At 44.2% G+C, this 20,689-nt stretch overlaps 1 long non-coding RNA gene across 1 annotated transcript in view; it reads right to left on the bottom strand.

Annotated features, from left to right (window-relative positions):
* Window positions 1-4,607: 4,607 nt before the first annotated feature.
* The window catches only part of LOC143652425 (uncharacterized), a 35,356-nt gene continuing 19,274 nt past the window's right edge, over window positions 4,608-20,689 (bottom strand). Inside the window, exon 3 of the long non-coding RNA XR_013160649.1 lies at window positions 4,608-7,225. This is a non-coding gene — a long non-coding RNA (uncharacterized LOC143652425). The remainder of the gene's footprint in view (window positions 7,226-20,689) is intronic.

The following is a 20,689-nucleotide window of genomic DNA, read 5'->3' as shown; positions in this document are numbered from 1 at the left end:
TCTGAAAAAACAAATCACAGAACTTATGGGAATGAAAGACACAGTAGAAGAGATGAAAAAAAAAACAATGGAAACCTACAATGGTAGATTTCGAGAGGCAGAACATAAGATTAGTGAACTGGAGGGCGGAACATCTGAAATCTGACAAACAAAAGAAAATATAGGGAAAAAATGGAAAAATATGAGCAGGGACTCAGGGAATTGAATGAAAATATGAAGCACACGAATATACATGTTGTGGGTGTCCCAGAAGGAGAAGAGAAAGGAAAAGGAGGAGAAAAACTAATGGAGGAAATTATCACTGAAAATTTCCCAACTCTTATGAAAGACTTAAAATTACAGATCTAAGAAGTGCAGCATACCCCAAAGAGAACAGATCCAAATAGTTGTACTCCAAGACATTTACTAATCAGAATGTCAGAGGTCAAAGAGAAAGAGAGAATCTTGAAAGCAGCAAGTGAAAAGCAATCCATCACATACAAGGGAAGCCCATTAAGACTATGTGTAGATTTCTCAACAGAAGCCATGGAGGCGAGAAGACAGTGGGATGATATATTTAAATTATTAAAAGAGAAAAACTGCCAACCAAGAATTCTATATCCAGCAAAATTGTCCTTCAAAAATGAGGGGGAAATTAAAACATTTTCAGACAAAAAATCACTGAGAGAATTTGTAACCAAGAGACCAGTTCTGCAAGAAAAACTAAAGGGAGCACTAGAGACAGATATGAAGAGACAGAAAAGAGAGTGTGGAGAAGAGTGTAGAAAGGAAGACTGTGAGTAAAGGTAAAAAGAAGGAAAATTAGATATGACATATAATATCCAAAAGGCAAAATGGTAGAAGAAAGTACTACTTGTGCAGTAATAACACTAAATGTTAATGGATTAAACTTCCCAATCAAAAGACATAGACTGGCAGAATGGATTAAAAAACAGGACCCATCTGTATACTGTCTCTACTCAAAGGACATGAGGGCAAGGACACAAACAGACATTTGCACACCAATGTTTCTAGCACCATTATTTACAATTACCAAGAGATGGAAACACCAAAATGTCCATCAACAGATGGGTGGCTAAACAAACTGTGGCATATACATACGATGGAATATTATGCAGCTGCAAGACAGAATAAAGTTATGAAGTATGTAACAACATGGATGGACCTTAATGACATTATGCTGAGTGAGATTAGCCAAAAACAAAAGGACAAATACTGTGTGGACTCACTGATATGAACTGACATTAGTGAATAAACTTGGAATATTTTGTTGGGAACAGAGACCATCAGGAGATAGAAATGGGGTAAGATATTGGGTAATTGGAGCTGAAGGGATACAGATTGTGCAACAGGACTGAATATAAAAACTCAGAAATGGACAGCACAGTACTACCTAACTGTAATACAATTTTGTTAAAACACTGAATAAAGCTGAATGTAAGAATGACAGAGGGAGGAGGGCTGGGGGCATAAATGAAATCACAAAGAAAGACGATAAAGGTTGAGATGGCATAATCTAGGAATGCCTAGAGTGTATAATGATAGTGACTAAATGTACAAATTTAAAAAATGTTTTTGCATGAGAAAGAACAAAGGAATGTCATTACTGCAGGGTGCTGAAAATAGATGGTAATTAATATTTTAAAATTTCAATTTATGTGTGAGACTAAAGCAAAAAATGTTTATTTGGTCCAACGTTTATACCATAGGATAGGACTAGTGCATATCCTAATATAACTTATGTAGATAGTTGGTAGAACAACATAAGGACATGGAACCTTGGGTAGGACAAGAGATTTTGTTGGTTTGTCCAGAGTGATGCCCTGATGAATCCCAGAGTGATTTGATCAGTGAGTGGGAAAGTATTTGCAAAGTCTCCTTTGGGGAATGGTTAGAATGGGGAAAAATTCAACTTCCCCAAGTTGAATTCTTGATATTCTCATGAGCAGAGCGGGCGACCAAAGCTATAGGCTGAGCCCCCAGTCTTGGGGTTTGTTCATATGAAACTTAACCCCACAAAGGATAGGTCAAGCCTACTTAAAATTAGGCCTGAGTCACCCCCAAGAGAACCTCTTTCATTGCTCAGATGTGGCCTCTCTCTCCAGCCAACACAACAAGCAAACTCACCACCCTCCCCCTGTCTACGTGGGACATGACTCCCAGGGGTGTGGACCTTCCTGGCAACATGGGACAGAAATCCGAGAATGAACTCGGACTCAGCATCAAGGGATTGAGAAAAACCCTAAAATGAGCTGAGATCCAGCATCAAGGGATTGAGAAAATCCTCTTGACCAAAAGGGGGAAGAGTGAAATAAGACAAAGTGTCAGTGGCTGAGAGATTCCAAACAGAGTTGAGAGGTTATCCTGGAGGTTATTCTTACGCATTAAGTAGATATCACCTTGTTATTCAAGATGCAATGGAGAGGCTAGAGGGAACTGCCTGAAAATGTAGAGCTGTGTTCCAGTAGCCATGTTTCTTGATGATGATTGTATAATGATATAGCTTTCACAATGTGACTGTGTGATTGTGAAAACCTCGTGTCTGATGCTCCTTTTATCCACCTTGTCAACAGATGAGTAGAACATATGGAATAAAAAATAAATAATAGGGGGAACAAATGTTAAAATAAATTTAGCTTGAAATGCTACTGATCAATGAAAGGGAGGGGTAAGGAGCATGGTATGTATATATTTTTTTTCTGTTTCTGTTTTATTTTTCTGTTTTCTTTTATTTCTTTTTTTGAATTGATGCAAATGTTCTAAGAAATTATCGTGATGATATTGTGAATTACTGATTATATATGTAGTAAGGAATGATCATATGTTAAGAATGTTTGTGTTTCTTTCTTGTAATTTTTTTTTTTTATTTAAAAATTAATTTAAAAAAAATCAGGTGTTCTGGGAAGCAGGGAAGGAATCTGAGGTAGGCAGCCGGGGGGCTTGGCTGTAATGTGTCTGGGCACTAAAGATGTGAGGCAGCCCCACCAGGTCCCGTCCCTGGAGAGCAGCGGAGGGCCCCTGTGACCCCTCCAGATTGGGCCTGCTTCTGTTTCTGCTGTGAGGATGCCTGTCCCAGTATTCTAATTTGGATTCTCAGGTTTAGGAGTCAGGGTGTCCCTTGTCCTGGGACCCTCCCCTGGAGGAGGCCCATTTCACAAACAAGAGCCAGCCCAGCCCACCAGAGCTGCGCTGCCCAAAACAATAGCCAGTGGTCATTTGTGGCTGTTGAAATATACATTTAAATTAATTCAGGGTAAATACAGTTGAAAAATCATCATCTTCCTTCACACCAACCACATTTCAAGTGTCCACCTGGGGGAAGGTGGGGTGCTCTGATATTGGAGAGCACAGAGACAAGGCATTCCATCATCACAGAAGGTTCTACTGGCAACGCCACCCCAGAGGGACACGGGCAGAAAGCTCCAAGCATCTCCCCCTTGGGGAGCCACGATGGTGGCCTCATTCACACTCCCGCTTTCTTCACCATGGCCCCTACCCCTCAACACCCTGCCTCTGGTGATCCCTCCCCCGCTGCTCACTACAGACGGACACTTTGCCTGATCTTGGGGCCCAAAGGCCAGCCAAGTTAAGAGACCAGCAAGGATGGCCAGGGTCAAGGAAAAAGGCAGGTGTCTTAGTCTGCCAAGGCTGCTATGACAAATACCACACACTGGTTGGCTTAACAGCGAGCACTGATGGCTTCATGGTTTCAGAGGCCAGAAACCCACAATCAAGGCGTTGGCAAGACCATACTTTCTGGTGCTGGCCTGCCGCAATCCTTGGGGACACTTGGCTTGCATCTCTGCCTCGTGCCACGTGGCCAAGTCCTTGGTCTCCCCCTGTGGCTTTCTCGGACTTCTGGCTTCCAGTTCCTTCAGTTTACAAAGGATTCCCATAATCCAGATGAAAGCCCGCCCTTATTTTTGTTTGGCCACACACCTAAATGGGATTTTAGGAGACCCTATTGACAAATGAGGCCACAGGGTAACTGAAAACATGTCCTCGAAGAGTCCTATTTACAGAAAGGTTCACACCCACAGGAACGGGGATTAAGAGGAACATGTCTTTTTGTTAAGGTTCACGATTCCGTCTACCATGACACAGGACTCACCACAGTGAAGGTTGTGCACATCTGTGAATATACTAAAAGGCGTTGAATTGTACACTTGAAATGGGTGAATTGCACTGTATGTGACATATCTCAATATAGCTGTTTAAAAAATAATTTAAAAATAATTTAATGGGTGAGTCACAGTTTCCAACCTCACTGTGAAAATAATTGGCAGAAAAATAATAGCAGCAACTTTTGGTGTGCAGTATGTTAAGTGTCCCAGCAGATGTGAGGTGAGAGCCATGGAGACTTGGCAAAGGACAAATGCTGGTGGTGTTGGGAAGCACCCCTGCACCCCAGCTCCCTCCTCCTCTAAACCTGCGCTTCAAGAGGTGGGCAGAGGCTCTGAACCCAAATGCTGGGACTGAAGGGTAGGGTCTGTGGGAGGCCCGGCAGCCCCCAGGGTCTGCTCAGGGCCAGCACCCCCTCCCACCATCCCCCCACCTGCCTGCCCTGCAGCCCCCACTCCTAAGCTGCCAGGTCTCTACCCCCACAAACAATACAAACTCAGGATCCCCCAAGGTGTGACCTCAGCTGCAGAGGAGCCTGGTGAAAGCTGCTTTAGAGCTTCAGCTACTAGTTGGAGGAGTTGGGAAGGGTGTTGGCCACAGTCCCAGAGCTAGAGGAGTGGGGTGTGCCTCCCAGGGGCGCCAGTGGCCTTGTCTGTAAACTGGAGAACCGTGTGAGGATTCAAGATGGCAGATGTAAAGGCCTAGCTCGGTGCCAGCACACAGCTGGCGCCTAATCCACACTCCACAGAGGCCTGATATGCTATCAGCTAGAGGTGTGAGGCACCCAGGCCGCAGACCAGGGTTCGTGTAGTCAGAATCTTTCCCATAACCCGACAGGCCTGAACAGACCCATCTTGTACACCGGCTCCGGCTTGTACCCAAAGGAAAAGGGCAACACCTCGTAAATTGAAACACCTTTGGCCTGCCTGGGAGATCCGCGCCCCACACGCCCTTCACCTGAGTCTTGGGAGACTTTTCATCACACAGGCCAGCGTGCCAGGTGGCCAGGAGGTCTGAAGCCCCCCGGGGGCTGCTTTAACGAGCCTGGGGACCTCCACAGAGCATTCATTCCTGGCCGGTGGTGGGCAGAGCCGTGCACAGCGGAGGCAAGCTGGGCTGGCTGCATTTCACTACTTGTTATGAAGAGGTTTAAGAACAGGTCAATTAGCTGCAACGTGGTTTCAGAGCTGAGTGGGCTGCAGCATTTGCAAAAATCATTTCTTCCCCACAAAAACATACTATACAGGCAGCGTTCGTTCTGGTGTTCAGCCAGATGATCAGTAAAGATGTTTGGAGCCCCAGGTGCTGGGCTCAGTTTGAAGGATAGAGAAGTAAATCATTCAAACGACGTTTATTTATAGAGTGTCTGCTCTTCTGGGGTGTGCTGCTGGTCAGTGAATGGGACAGGGGTGGTACCTGCCCTCAGGGGCCTGATATTTGCATTGGGGAGGAGATCTGGGAAGCGATCACAGATCAGGTAAGCCTCCCAGTGTGATGAGGAAGATAAACAGAGGACTGAGATGATAGCACTGGGTGACCAGACGCCTCTCTGATAGCATGGCATTTGGGTTGAGACCTAGAGGATAACTTAGAGGATGAGTCAGCCATGGGAAGAGAGCAAGAAAATCATTACAGATGGGCAAATGCCCTGGGGCTCAATCCCCTGCAAGACCAGGGTAAGCCAGAGCATAGAGAGAGAGAGCCAGGTGGAGGTGGAGGGTGGAGGCAGGGGACACGGAAACCACGATTGAGTGTGGATTTTATTCTTAGTTAGATGGGAAGCCGGTAGAAAGTTTACAGCAGAGAAGTAACGTGCTGCAAGTCATGTTTGTGCATTGCCACTCTTCTCTTGCTGTTTGGAGAAAGGACACAAGAGGGGAGCAGACAGACCTGCTAGGAGGCTTCTGGTTACTCAGACGAGAGGGATGGTAGTGGAGACAGAGAGAAAGGCCCAGAGCCCCAGTCTGACCTCCTGCTAGGGCTGACAGTGGCATGCAAGGAAGGATTTGCTTCAGTAACTGTGTGTGTGGGCATGTGTGTGTGTGACACACGTGTATGTGTCTGTGTGTTTAGTTCCACAAGGCTCCAAATTATGGAGATTGCAGAGGGTGCTGCTCTCAGCACCGTCATATTCCTTTCCCTTGCTGCTTGTTGTCTAGTTGTGTCTGTACTCAGTCCATTTCTCGCTGCTGAAATATTCAAACTGCAGCCCCACTCTGGGCCCCTGATGTTTCTACAGCTTCAGTTGGCTTGGGGTCTGCATCTCACCAGGCAGCAGGTGACAGTTTGCCCAAATGCTGTGTCACTGCACAACAGGGGTCACCAGCTGTGCTGGTTTCAAGTTGTTATGTACTTTAGAAAACGACATGCTCTTTTCATCCACTCTTGTGGGTGCAGACCTGTGGTGGGTCGGACCTTTTGGTTACGTTATTTCAGTTTGAAATGTGACCCATCCATTCAAGGTGGTTCTCAATCCCTTTTACTGGAGTCCATTATGAGAGGATCAAGCCCAGAGAGCTCAGGGAGAACCACAAAGAAGCCACTGGAACCAGGAGCTGAAGGCAATGAAACCCAGGAGCAAAGGACCAGCAGACGCCAGCCATGTGCCTTGCTAGCTGACAGGAACCCAGGATGCTGGCAGCCTGTCTTCTGAGTAGATATCATCCTGTTGCTGTCTTAATTGAGACATTTTCACAGCCTTAGAATTATAAATTTACAAGCTAATAAATCCCGTTTGTTAAAAGCCAACCCATTTCTGGTATATTGCATTTTGGCAGCTTTAGCAAACTGCAGTACCAGTTTTCCATTCTGGAATGACTGGGTCATCAAGAGTTGCTTTCTGGCCTCCTCCATCGAGCCCAACCACTGACTCCACCACCAGCTACCGGCTTTGGGTTCCATTAGGAGTGCATTCGGCTGCAAGAAACAACAAAACTTATGAATGGATAGGAGTCGGTCTCACACGGCAGGGAGTCTGGGACAGTCCAGGGCTGGCATGGCTTCTTGGTGATGCCAGGAGGCTCAGGTTATTCCTTTCCTTCTGCTCCACTACTCTTCTCCATCAGGCATGGTTTTAGTATGAGCAACAGAAGCCCAGTTGAGCCTGTTCAACAAAACAGGAGTTTATTAAAAGGCATCCTGGGGAAGGCTGGAGTAGCAGGCCCCAAGCTAAGCCCTAAGGAACAACCTCCCCTGGGACCAGCCTGGACAGGAAACCAATGCCGCTGGCCCACAGGTGCCCGATGCTGTTCGTGTCCACCGCTGGGAGCTCGGCTTGACTGCCACGGCATCGCCACCAGCACCTGTGTAACACCATGCACTGGTGACCACTGTGCTTCCCACCGCAGGTTTCCTATTTCTGTCCAGCTCCTAATAAGTGTGTTAGGAGCGGACACCTTGTCTTTTAATTTAAAGGTGGCAGGACCCCGAGAGCCCCACCGGGGCCCTCTGCACAAGCCTGCCTGGGATGTAATGGGCTGAGGCTTTGGGTTCTCTGCCTTGGGGGACAATGAGCACCTTTTGGGAATGCGGGGTAGGGGACAAGTGAGTGTTGATGGCAAGGAGGTGATCTGTGTGGCGGCTACTGCTAGTTGCCAATTCTGTATAAATTCTCCCCTCTTTCTTACTAACAGAACCCTGGTGTGGGAGCGAATAAAAATGTGCCCCTCTGAAATACTCTTCTCCCCAGTTAGGGGCGGCCAATTGACCCAACCTGGCCAATGAGATGTAGGGGAAAGGTCCTGGGGAGAAGAACGCTTTCCAAATAAAAAGTCAAAGCTTTATAGAAGAAAGGCCACATTCGTCCTTTTGCCTAGTCCCCAACCCCCCTTTCTCCTCCTCCTGCCAGGAAAGGTGATGTGACAGTAGTGAGGGAGCAGCTCTCCTGTGGCCATATGATGTGAGGCAACAGTCTTAACCAGAGCGAGGGAGCTGGAGGGAACATGGGAGGTTAGAAGAGAGAGGGAGAGGCACAAAATGGTAGGGAATGGGAGAGAAAGCAGGAAAGTAGGTTGTGACTCAAGCCCTAAAGAAATCAAGGCAACAAGCAGTTAAAAAATAAAGAATGTGTCAGCCCTATGGGAAGTTAGCAGGAAAGGGGACAAGGAAGGAAGGGAATTTGTTTCTCTGAAGAGTGCAGCCCAGACACATAGACAGCCCAGCCAAGCGTCTCCTGATTCCATCCGGTATCTGACAAAGGAAAAACAACACACTCGAGATATTCATGGGGCAAGGAGCCACATGCTGGCAATTCCCCAAATCTATTTAAAACTAAAACTGAAATCTAAGTCAGCATTAAGTTTGTATGGCGTTAATAAATAGTTCACCATGGCTTTGGCCGGGTGGGCTGACTTTCTTGTAAAGTAAGGAGGTCATGAAGACAAGTAAAACTTTGGAATTCAGAGGTGCGTCTGGAGAAGAGAACTGATGGCTGCATCCAGGAATGTTTTCCCAGGCTTGCACCCATGAGTCCCCAGGGACTAATGAGAGGATGGCACTAAAAGCAAGACATCAGGAGGCTAAATCACAGATCCCTGGAGTGGGCAGGACAGTGTTGAGAAAGTACTATTTCTTCCCACAGTAAATCACAGCTTCATCCACAGAATGCAGCCTTGTGCAACAGCCTTAGGTTGCCACATCCATTTGCATCTTCCAAGGGCCCCGTGCGGCAAGGCACATAGCCGTATCACCTGGGAAGACCCGAGACAGCTATGGGGCTTTCTAAGGACCACCAAGTAAACTGGCCTTGAGTTAGGACTCTGGTCTATAGCCGGTATCTCCTGTTTCAAATCTCGTGGGGCCACATGTGGGAGGGAAAAAGACAAGGATGGAAACTCACAGTCCCCAGATAGGCACGTTAATGTTATCAAAATCCTCATAGCCACCCTGTGATGTTGGGATCATGCCCCCATTTTACAGTCAGGGTAACTGAGGTCAGCAGAAACACAATAATTAGCCAAGGTCACCAGCAGCACCAGAATTCAGTCCCAGGTCAAAGGGCTCCAAAACCCCCACTCTCACCTGTTTATGATGACCCTCATGCCCTAAGAAAGTGGAAGAGTGGCACAGTGCACCAATTAAATGCAGGGACTCTGGGGCCAGCATGCCTTGGTGGAATTCCCATTCCCCTTGCTTGCTAGCTGTGGGTCCTTGGGTAGTTTTCCCTTTTTTTTTCTTTTTCTAAAAATTGTGTTGTGGTGACACACACACACACACACACACACACACACACACACATATAACTTGAAATCCTTGACTTTCATCATTTTTAATGTTGAAAATGATGCCAGGCAAAGAAAGAAAAAGCAATAGTTCTCAAAGCACACTTCAACAAGTTGTTACAGAACACATCCCAGAGTTTGTCATGGGCTACGATTCCACCATCCCAGATTTTTCCTTCTAGCTTCAAAACACTGGAGGCTAGAAGGAACATTAACATAGTGATTCAGTCGCCTTACTCGCTTGTTAAATCCTATTTGCTCTATTATACCGCCTCCATCTCCTCTTATCATTCTCCCGATCTACAGGAATCTTCAGGCGTTGCTCGTTCTGACCTTTGCATGCTAAGAAGCGGTGTCAGCACTTAAAGGATAGGGGGATGTGATTGAAGCAGGATGAAATAGGATAATGTTAGTCCCTGGTTTCCGACTCAGTTCTGAAAGAGTTAACAGAAAACTCTTATCTAGCTCCAAAGGAACTAACACAAACTATTGCAAACTTCCTGGGACAAAAATCTCCCTAAAGCCCCCAAACCTCCCCAAACCATTGAATTCTCCTCAAACCATAAAAGCTTGAAAATTCTGGGCCCAAGGCAAACTCTTAGCTAATAATAGGAAGCATAGGGTCATAAAGATTGTTGGCCATGTGCCAAAGCCAAACTTTGGGTCCTTGACAACAAACCATGAATTCTGCTAGCTATCTCCTCCTAGAACAAAGAAGACACCTAGTATTCAAAGGTTACTTTGGAAACCTGACACTGGTAAAACTTTCCTATAAAACAAGCTGGCCGCTCCACTCAGTGCCCGTCTCTCCCTTGGGCACCACATTATCCTCTCTAACATTTACTGTCTTTTTAGTATACTTCTCTTTTTATTCCTACTGGCCCTCTCGTCTCTAAATTCTTTTAGTTTCAAGGTTATCGAACCTGAATCGGGGCTCAGCTGGCATCATTGCTCACAGGCCACCAGTTCCATATTCTGCTGAGCCTGCCAGGAGTGATTTCAAAAAATCCCAGGACAGCAACATCTTCCACCTAAGACACCAGCCCTCAAGACCTTCCCCTCATGCCCCTCAATATTAATCCTTGCCATTCTGCTTGGTCCTTTCTCCTTAGCTACCTTTTCCTAGCCTTTGTGCTCTTCATTCTTGTCACTCTCATTAGCCTCTGCTTCCCCCGTCTGGGTAAACTGCTCAGCATGAAGTCCTCCCCTAGGGCCCTTCTCTTCCTTCCCTGTTTCAGGCGCACCCCCTCATCCCTTTGCTGCCGACTGCCAAGTCCAGGTATTGACAGCTTTGCCTCCTCCACTGTTGACCCTTCATGCACACTCAATGCTGGGTTTGCAGTAAGGCTTCCTGTGGTGCAAAGGTTGCAGATTTCCCAAGGGACCATCCTTACAGCCCCTGTAGAGATTTTCATCCCTGGTCTTGCCCCTCCTTTTCCCTTCCTTTTCCCCAAGGGAAATTCTTCAGGTATTCTTGCTCACCACCCCCTTTGCATATGGCCTATGTATCATTCCTGTACTCATCGTAACATCAACCCTCTCCTCCCAAAGGAGAACGCAGGCCTTCGCTAAATGGGACCTCCGTCCCTTTTCTCTGTTTGTAGAGTGGCTTTAGATCAGGCCAAGCATGAAACTTACTTTCTGCCCCCAGAGTTGGGAAAGGAGCAGAGGTTCGGCCCAGATCCATTGAGGTGAGAAGTCTGGCTCCCCAGCCCACTGGGTCTGGCTTAGGAGTCAAAGGGTGAGTCCAGACAGCATCTCCTAACATCTAAGATTTTTCTTCCTCACGGGGATGCCCTGGGGTGACAAGGTGTCTTGAGGGTACAATTCACCTGGCGGATGAGACCTTGAACCCCAGTAAAATGAGTATCCCTCTCTCTCTCCTTTCAGAATAATGGGCAGTGCACCCAGCACCCCAATTGCCAGGCCCCTGAACAACTGGGATAATCTGCTGATCACTGAACTGGAAAAGAGAAAAGGCTAATTTCTTATTGTAGTGTTGCTTGGCCTCAGTATACATTAAGAGGTGGAGAACAGCCGGGAAACGGCACTTTTAGCTTTAACACTATTCTCCAATTAAATATTTTTTGTACGAGAGAAGGGAAATGGTCTGAAATTCCTTATGTCCAGCTTTTTATGGCTCTGTGTGAGGGCAAGGCCATGAGGAGAGCTTGTAAAGTGCATTATCTAAAGGGGGAATTAACAGATGGACCCTTTCTGTCTCAGGAAGAGAAGGAGGCAGGTATTTTAAATGACCTATTATTGGCTAAACCCCATGAAACCTCAAAAAGACTCAGGAATGAGCTTCCCCCAAATCCAGACCCTGAGCCCACAGGAAGCGAGACCCTCCTTCTTTAAAAGAAGAGGCTTCCAAGCCCACTGTGGGCCCTCCTAATTCAAGTCAGGCAGGACACTCTGGCAGTGAAGCCCCTCACCATCCCCTGGAGAAGGGAAAAGGAGCTCCGAAGGAAATGGGATGTATCCTCCCTGGAAAGTAGCCAATGAGGATATGGGAACTATGGGGTCCACGTTCCTTTTCTTATGACCAACTTAGCAGAGTGTTAGAAGCAATTGGGAAAATTTTCTAAAGACCCCTCCAAGTTTCTGGAGGAATTTAAACACCTGGTCCTCACCTATGAGCCCACTGGGGAGACATGGTCCCTTCTGCTGCACTGCCGAGGAGAAATGGAGGATTTGGGTAAAAGCCCACGGGCATGCAGACAAGCTGCCTGGGGAACAGCAGGGACAAACGCAGGCAGGGGAGACGAGTGAGACAATGAAAAAATATACTAATGTAGATCCAGATGCTGAGGAGGGACAAATCATGCTAAAAACCTACTGTATAGGCCAGTCAGCTTCTGACATGAGGAAACTGCAAAAGATGTCCTCAGGGCTGCAGATGCCTAGGAATGACCTTATGAGATTGCCTTTTCTGTCTTTAATAACTGAGACAGGGCTGCAGAGGAAGAGAGAGCAAGGAGAGACCGGAATAAGGCACAGCTCGTAGCTTTAGCTATGAAAGGTGAGCAGCCACTTCAGGGCCACCAGGAACCTGTCAACAACATGGAGAGTTGAGGCACTGGAGGTGAGAGTGCCCCAAAGACCAGAGGAGCCCCAGAGATGGAGAGAGCCTCCAGGGCCCTGTCCACAAGGCGGGAAGGCAGGACACCGGGCCTGAATGCGTGGAGCCCCCAAGGGGGAGCGAATCCTCTCCAAAAGCCCTGCTGGCCATCCCCAACCAGGACTGCAGGGGTCCAGGGCCAAGGGCTCCCTGGATTTCACTGAAGAATATGGAAATCGTGGAGCTACAGGTGTCTGTAGATGTGGTGGGAGCCACAGATTCTGTCTTAACCTCTCACTCCGGCCCTCTCTCCTCTAACACCTGCCCCATATCTACCAAAAGGGGGAAGAGTGAAATGAGACAAAATAAAGTGTCAATGACTGAGAGATTCCAAACAGAGTTGAGAGGTTATCCTGGAGGTAATTCTTACGCATTAAGTAGATATTACCTTCTTATTCAAGATGTAATAGAGAGGTTGGAGGGAACTGCCTGAAGGTGTAGAGCTGTGTTCCAGCAGCCATGTTTTTTGAAGATGATTGTATAATGATACAGCTTTCACAATGTGACTGTGATTGTGAAAACCTTGTGTCTGATGCTCCTTTTATCTACCTTGTCAACAGATGAGTAGAACATATGGAATAAAAATAAATAATAGTGGAAACAAATGTTAAAATAAATTTAGATTGAAATGCTAGTGATCAATGAAAAGGAGGGGTAAGGGGTATGGTATGTATAAATTTTTTTCTGTTGTCTTTTTATTTCTTTTTCTGAATAGATGCAAATGTTCCAAGAAATGATCATGATGATGAATATGCAACTATGTGATGATATTGTGAATTTTTGATTATATATGCAGAACGGACTGATCAAAATAGGAATGTTTGCATTTGTTTGGTGTTTTTTGGTATTTAAAAAAAATTTGTTTCAAATAAAAAATAAAATAAAACCTGCCCCATAATGGGAATAGATGGGAAGTCTCAGGCTCCAGCCTTCACCCCGCCTATTCCCTGCTGAACAGTCCTTGCCTTTTGGGAATGTGCTGGCACAGGCCCTAGCCCTCCTGCATTTGAAGTCTAGCTATCTCTTTCAGTGTATAAATGATTTATTAATATGTAGCCCTACAAGAGAAGCTTGTCCAGCAGGGACACCGCTGCTCCCCTCAATTTCCTAGCCAAATGAAGTTACTGAGTTTCACCTTCTAAACTCAGACTGCCATACAAAAGGTTCTTTACCTTGGGTTTGTCCTCACCCCAAGGGAGGGCTCTTTGTTATCTGAAAGAACCCAGGCTAGGCTCTCTGTGCCACCCGCTGAAATGTAAACCCGGACCCACACATACAAAAGTAAGCATTGAAACTGCGAAATTGAACTGTTTGAAAATGCCTTAAGTATATTCTGACAAGTTTTATTTTGATGGCTATTTGTATGTTGTGAGATGTTTGCTTGGAGACAGTTTACAAAATTGCTTTGGAAACTTAAGTATGAAGGATATAAAGATTGTGTTTTTTTATTAAAAGGAAAAAAAGTGTAGTTTTGTCCTAAGATCGAATGAATGTTTGTTACAGAATGAGGAAAATGTAAGATAAAACCTGAACAGATATGGAAGGTTTAGAGAGTTCATGGAGAAATTATGGTCACAGTTAAGAAAGTTTAATGGGTCTATAATATACAAACACAAAACTAAAACTTACTTTTCTGTTGAAGTGACAAAGCTTTCTTAAATTATTATCCCATCTTCAGTACAGAGTTTTTCTTAAGCAATAGCATAACGAAACAAAAAGTCTATAGTTTGGCAAAATAACTCCTTATGTCTGGGTTAATGTTAGCATAACCTTAGTTGTTCAAAACAAAACTTCTAACTCTTTTCCTCAACTTTAATTAAATAAAAAAAAATGCAAATATTGTTTCAAATCTCACTACCTTTAAAACTTTGCTTTCTTTAGGTCATCACTAATATACACACACACACACACACACACACACACACACACACACATATATCTTTTATTCCAAAAAGTTGCAAAAAAGTATTCTTTCACCTTATAAAAATCAAGTGCTAAAAATAGCTAAATTCATTTAATATATTATAATTTGCATACGAAATGTTCAATGTTATAATTAAATTTCCCTGTTTCACTCTAATGTTTCTCTAAAAGTGTTTGCAGTAAACTACAAATCAGAAATTCATCTTCAGCAAAAAGAGACCTAAAAGAAAGTCAGGCAAATATATAAGTTATATTTTGTTAACTAACATAACCCTAGTTATGTTAAAAAGAAACTAAACTTCTGTTCCAATTAAAGTATTTTGCAAATTGTTCTACCTTCAAGTAACTCTAGCCTCCTGAGGAATATTCTTCCACTGTCTTCAGTTAACTCCTCCAAAGTGGCAACTACCTTATTCTAATACTCTGTATAACTATTCCCCCTCTCTTCTATATGTTATCTCTATTGTCAGAGCACATCTAAACAGGACCTACCCATGTGTGACATTTGTTTGGAACACCTTCAATCTGGATAATTACTTAAGGTGGCGTCCTGGGCACCAGTGCTCCTAATTCAACTGCACACCAGCGCATGGGGTGGCTGTCCACATTCAAGTGTGACCAGGACATCATTATATGACAAAATAAATGAACGGGGGTGGGGGGTGCAAAGCAGCTCTAAGCGATCACCAGCGCATAATTGCCTTCCCCCAAATGCTACTGTTTTCTCATTTCTCAGCATTGCAAGCTGTAAACCTGTAACCTCCCATTTCCAGGGACTTATGCAGAAGAGGTGGCAGAAAGAGTGTAGGAGTAGGGGAATGGGGTAGATTGTAACATAAAAATATTTCTGCATTCTCCAATATCTCCCAACCCTTCCAACACTGTCAGCAATTATGCATATTCTTACATGTACTCTCTCAACTACATAAAAATATCAAAGATTTATTCCCCAGCCTACTTTTAAGATTAAAGGGATTGAACTCTTTGGGGTGGGTGGAAATGAAGCAGGATAAAATGGGACAAGGATTAACCCCTGGTTTCTTATTCAGCGCTGAAAGGGTTAACAGACAACTCCAAGTCCCTTGTTAAGACTTCAGCTGCAAGCTTCCTGGGACAACAATTTCCCTAAAGCCCCAAATCTCCCAAAACCCTTGAATCCTCCCCAAACCATAAAAGCTTATAAAAAATTCTGGGCTCAAAGCAAACTCTTCCTTAATAATAGGAGGCATAGGGCCATAAAGATCGTCAACCATTTGCCCAAAGACAAACTTTAGGTACAACAAACCATGAATTCTGCTAGCTATCTCTTCCTAGAACAAAGAAGACACCTAATATGCAAAGGTTACTATGGAAACCTACCACTGGTAAACTTTCTTATAAGACAAGCTGGCCCACTCCAGTGAATGCCTGTCTCTCCCTTGGGCATGCCCACATTATCCTCTCTAATGTGTACTCTCTCTTTTTAAATAAAGTTTACTACTTATTCTTACTGGCCCTCTCATCTCTAAGTTTTTTTAGTTTTGAGACTATCAAACCTGGATCAGGGCTCAGCTGGCACCATTGCCCACAGGGTACTGGTTACATAATCAATCGATAATCTTGGAGAGGCTGGTCCTTCTTTAGGATTTAGCTAAATCCTAAATCTCAGGATTTAGCTGACCTAGGAATACTCTGGGAATTATAGGTTCCAGGAAAGCAAACTTAGCGCATGAAAACTCTCTAGAGTCTCAGTTCCAGACTTAGGTATTCTTAAGAATCAATAGGAGTGATGTTGGTTGGGGTTTAGCAAACAATGGCAATTAGCACTATCTAACTGAAGGCTGCATAACAGTAGCCTCCAGGATAGTCTCTTGACTCTATTTGATATACCCCCTCCCCCTGCCACCCCCCATTTTGGTTCAGAAGGCGTTGTCAATCCCACAGTGCCAGTGCCAGACTCATCCCTGGAAGTCATGCCCCATGTTGTCAGGGAGGGTTTTACCCGTGAATGTCATGTCCCATGTAGGGGAGACGGTAATGATTTTCCTTGCAGAGTTGGGCTTAGGGAGAGAGAGGCCACATCTGAGCAACAAAAGAGGTTTGTGGAAACAACTGCTAGGCTTCATTATGGGTAGTCTCAGCTTCTCCCCTACAGAAATAAGTTTCATAAGGGCAAGCCTCAAAATCAAGGGCTTGGCCCATTTTCTTTGGAGTCCCCAATGGTTGAGAGGGTACCAGGGGTTTCCTAGTTGGGATAGTTTAATAGTTCCATATATATATATATTCCCCCCTCTGCATCCTCAAGGGGCTCTGCCAATACTTTTTAATTATCAGCCCACCATAGTCTGAGATGTAAGCTATACACAATTACAAGGCCTCGTTCCCATTCTGGACTCCAGGAGTTTGGGTTGTTTAAATGAGCTATCCAGACAGGTTGATTTAGATTATGTATTACCAAAAATTTAGGTTCTAGACATAATAAACCTCTCTGCTTCTGATCTCATATAATAGGTGAAAGTGTAGAGCACATACACTATCACCTTTTATTCTGGTTTACCTTAGATCCAGCCAGATTGGCTTCAACTTTAATCATTTTTAAGTGTACACTTCAGTGGCATTAAACATATTCACAATGTTGAGCAACCATCACCACTTTCCACTATCAAAACTTTTTCCTCATCTAAAACAGAAACTTTAACTATTAAGCAATAACTCCTCAGTTTCCCTCCCACAACTCCTGGTAATCCCTAATCTACTCTTTATCTTTATGAATTTATCTATTCTAGGTATTTTGTATAAGCAGAATCATGCAACATTCATTCTTTGGTGTCTGGCTTCTTTGTCTTAGCATAATGTCTTCAAAGTTCATCTGTGTTGTAGCATGTATCATAACTTCATTCCTTTTTAGGGCTGAATATTTCATTGTGTGTACACAAACATTTTGTGTACACTTGTGATGAACACTTGGGTTGTTTCTTCCTCCTGGCTATTGTGAATGACACTGTTGTGAACATTGCTGTGAAAGTATCTGCCTGAGTCCCTGCTTTCAGTTATTTGGGGGATATGCCTAGGAGGGAAATTGCTGGTTCATGTGGTAATTCTATGTTTAAATTTCTAAAGAACCACCAAACTGTTTTCCAAAGCAGTTGCATCATTTTACATTCCCATCAACAATGTGTAAGGGCTCCAATTAATCTACATCCTCAACGACACGTATTATTTTACATTTCAATATTAATAGCCAGGGGAGACTTGTGGTAACATGGCAGAGTAGGAAGCTTCCGGAATCAGTTCTTCCACCAGAACAGCTATTAAACAGACAGGAACTGTTTGAATCACCTGCTTAGAAACTCTGGAGTTCAGTAGAACGCTGTGCACAACCAGCGAGAAGCAGAAGCAAGAGCCTAAAAGTACCAATAAACTGCTCTCTCCATGTAGTGGTTACTGGTGCCCACCCGCCACTCTCACAGCAGGCCACTAAGAGGCCCAATCCCAGGCTTCCTTGCCAGTGCCAGAAAGGAACATAAAAATTCACTTCCCCAGGATCCAGGGTGGGGGCGGGCCAAGGTCCTCGCTTTGATTAGCAACTTCAGATAGCTAGAGGCCTGGTCCTCAGGGCAGCCGTGGTTCCAATCTGCCCTGGACAAATGCGGCAGTAGAGATTTAAAGATGCTATGCTTTCTCGGAGTTGTGGAGGATGGTTGAAAGGCTGCATTTGCTGGGAGGTCAAGATAGCAGAGGTTTGAGGTGTAGTGAAAGAAGCTTCTGGCACCCTTCCTTGCCTCTCCGTCATCCCTTGTCCAGGACAGTTTGGAGTCACCTGTGCTCCCTTTGTGGGTCCCTGGCCTTGTTCCAGCTGGGAAAGACTGATTTGGGAAACTCCCATCCAGTGTGCACCCCCTCGCAGAATTTGCCCTACAGGTAAAAGCAGCTTGAGACAGTATAAGAAACCAGGTGGATGGCCTGGGGCTTATCTGCTTTAAACAGATAAACAGTGAAACAGTTGAAACACCCTGGAGAGGAAGCTCTGTTTCCCAGGAACTGGAGCAGGTATTCGAACTCCTGTAAACAGAGGGACCCCTAAGGCTATGAGCTAGCACATGCTCAGGATAAGATACAGGCCCAGAAAGGACAGGAGGAACCTGTACTTTTTGCATTCGCCTGGGGCAGACCTTCTTGATAGAAGGAATGACATTCAAGAGAATCCCTGTCATGTCACCTGTGAGTTACAAACTTAAGAAACACACATCCCAGGAAATAAATTCCACTGTGAACATTTTAAAATATTAAAATGTACAGCGTGCAACAAAAGATCACAAGACAAAGAAACAGGAAATGATGATCTATCTAAAAGATGGGGATAAAATTCCAGAAAACATCCCAAAGAAGGCCAGATTAGAGACACAGTAGAATTGAACAATATCAGGAAAACAATGAATGAACAATATGAAAATATCAATAAGGAGATAAAAATTTTAAGAAGTGTAAAAGGGAATTTTATAAAGCTTAACAGTAGCTAATTTTTCCTGCTTAATTTAGCTATTTACATATATTTCAGCTTCTGAAATATCCAGCAAAAGCATTTGTGTCATTTTATATTCACGGCTATGCATTTGGTGTGAGTTAAGAATTATAAAGAAAAGAATTATGGGCCCCATCAGGCTGAAGATAAACAATCCTGGCGCCAAGGTTACTTGTAAAACTGTTAAAAAATGCTTATTGTAAAACTGTTCTTATCTGCTTTTTTGCAAAACAGCACCTGTGACCCATGCTCAACCCCCACCCCCCTCATCTTACCCTTTAAAAAGCTTTTGCAGACTTAGGTTCGGGGCTCTCTGTTCCTGCGTGTTCAGGGAGCCCCACACATGTGTGGAAAATAAACCCCTTGCATGTTGCATGAGAAAACGTCTCTTGGAGTCCTCCTTTGCGTGACAAAACTCTCGGATTCTCAAATTCTTACAGAAGGAACCAAACAGAATCACTGGAGTTGGAGAGTTGGAGGCCACAGTAACTGAAATGAAAAATTCCCAGGAGGGTTTCAACAGCAGACTGGAACTGGGAGAAGAAAGAATCAGTGAACTCAAAGACAAGACAATTGAAATAAGTCAGGCTGAGGAGCAGAACAGAAGAAAAAAGCAAAAATAGCCTAAGAGACTTCTGGGACATCACGAAGCATACCAATTATGCATTATGGGAGTTACAGAAGAAGAAAAAAGAAAGGGACAGAGGAGTATTCAGAAAAAGAATGACAGAAAACTTCCCAAACATAGCAAAAGATGTAAATAAGCACAACTAAGATGCCCAGAGAACACCATACAGGATAATCTTGAAGAAAAAAAATAATTGCCATCACATATTGATCAAACTGTCAAATGCAAAGGACAAGGAGAGAGTTCTGAAAGCTGCAAGAGAAAAGCAACACCTTATGTACAAGGGAGTCTTGGTTAAATTGAGTGCCAATTTCTCATCAGGAAACATGGTGGCAGGAAGGCAGTGGATTGAAATACTTTAAGTACTGAAAGAAAACAGCTACTGTTCTAGTTTGCTAGCTGCCAGAATGCAACATATCAGAAACAGAATGGCTTTTAAAAAGGGGGATTTAATAAGTTGCTAATTTACAGTTCTAAGGCCAAGAAAATGTCCCAATTAAGACAAGTCTATAGAAATGTCCAATCTAAGGCATCCAGGGAAAGATAACTACGTTCAGGAAGGTGGATGACATTCAGGGTTTCTCCCTTGGCTGGAAAGGCACATGGCAAAGTCTGCTAGCTTTCACTTCTGGCTTCCTGTTTTATGAAGCTCTCCAGGAGGCATTTTCCTTCTTTATCTCTAAAAGTCACTGGCTGGTGGACTCTCTGCTTTGTGTTTCTGCAGCATTCTCTGCTCTCTAAGAATCTTGTGGCTTTCTCTCTTATCATTCTCTAGCTTCTTCCAAAGTGCTTCTTCTCTTGAAGGATTCCAGTAAAACCAATCAAGACCCACCTGGAATAGTTGGAGACATGTCTCCACCTAATCAAGTTTAATATCCACTTGATTGAGTCACATCTCCATGGAGATAAGTTTCCACCATTCAGTACTAAATAGGGATTAGAAGTAACTGTTGCTCCCACAAGGTTGATAAGTATTAAAACATGGCTTTTCTAGGGAACATAAACCATTTCACACTGACACAGCTACCAACCAAGAATTTTATATTTTTCTTTCAAAAATGAATGTGAGGTTTATATATTCCCCAATAAGCAAAAGCTGTGGAAGTTCATTACCACTACATCTGTCCTAGAAGCAATGATAGAGGGAGCTCTTCAGACTGAAAGGAAATGACAAT

Source organism: Tamandua tetradactyla, chromosome 12, assembly GCF_023851605.1.
Source record: "Tamandua tetradactyla isolate mTamTet1 chromosome 12, mTamTet1.pri, whole genome shotgun sequence".
Taxonomy (NCBI): Eukaryota; Metazoa; Chordata; class Mammalia; order Pilosa; family Myrmecophagidae; genus Tamandua; species Tamandua tetradactyla.
The sequence above is the reverse complement of the archived record's forward strand: the minus strand, read 5'-3'. Positions and strand labels throughout refer to the sequence as shown.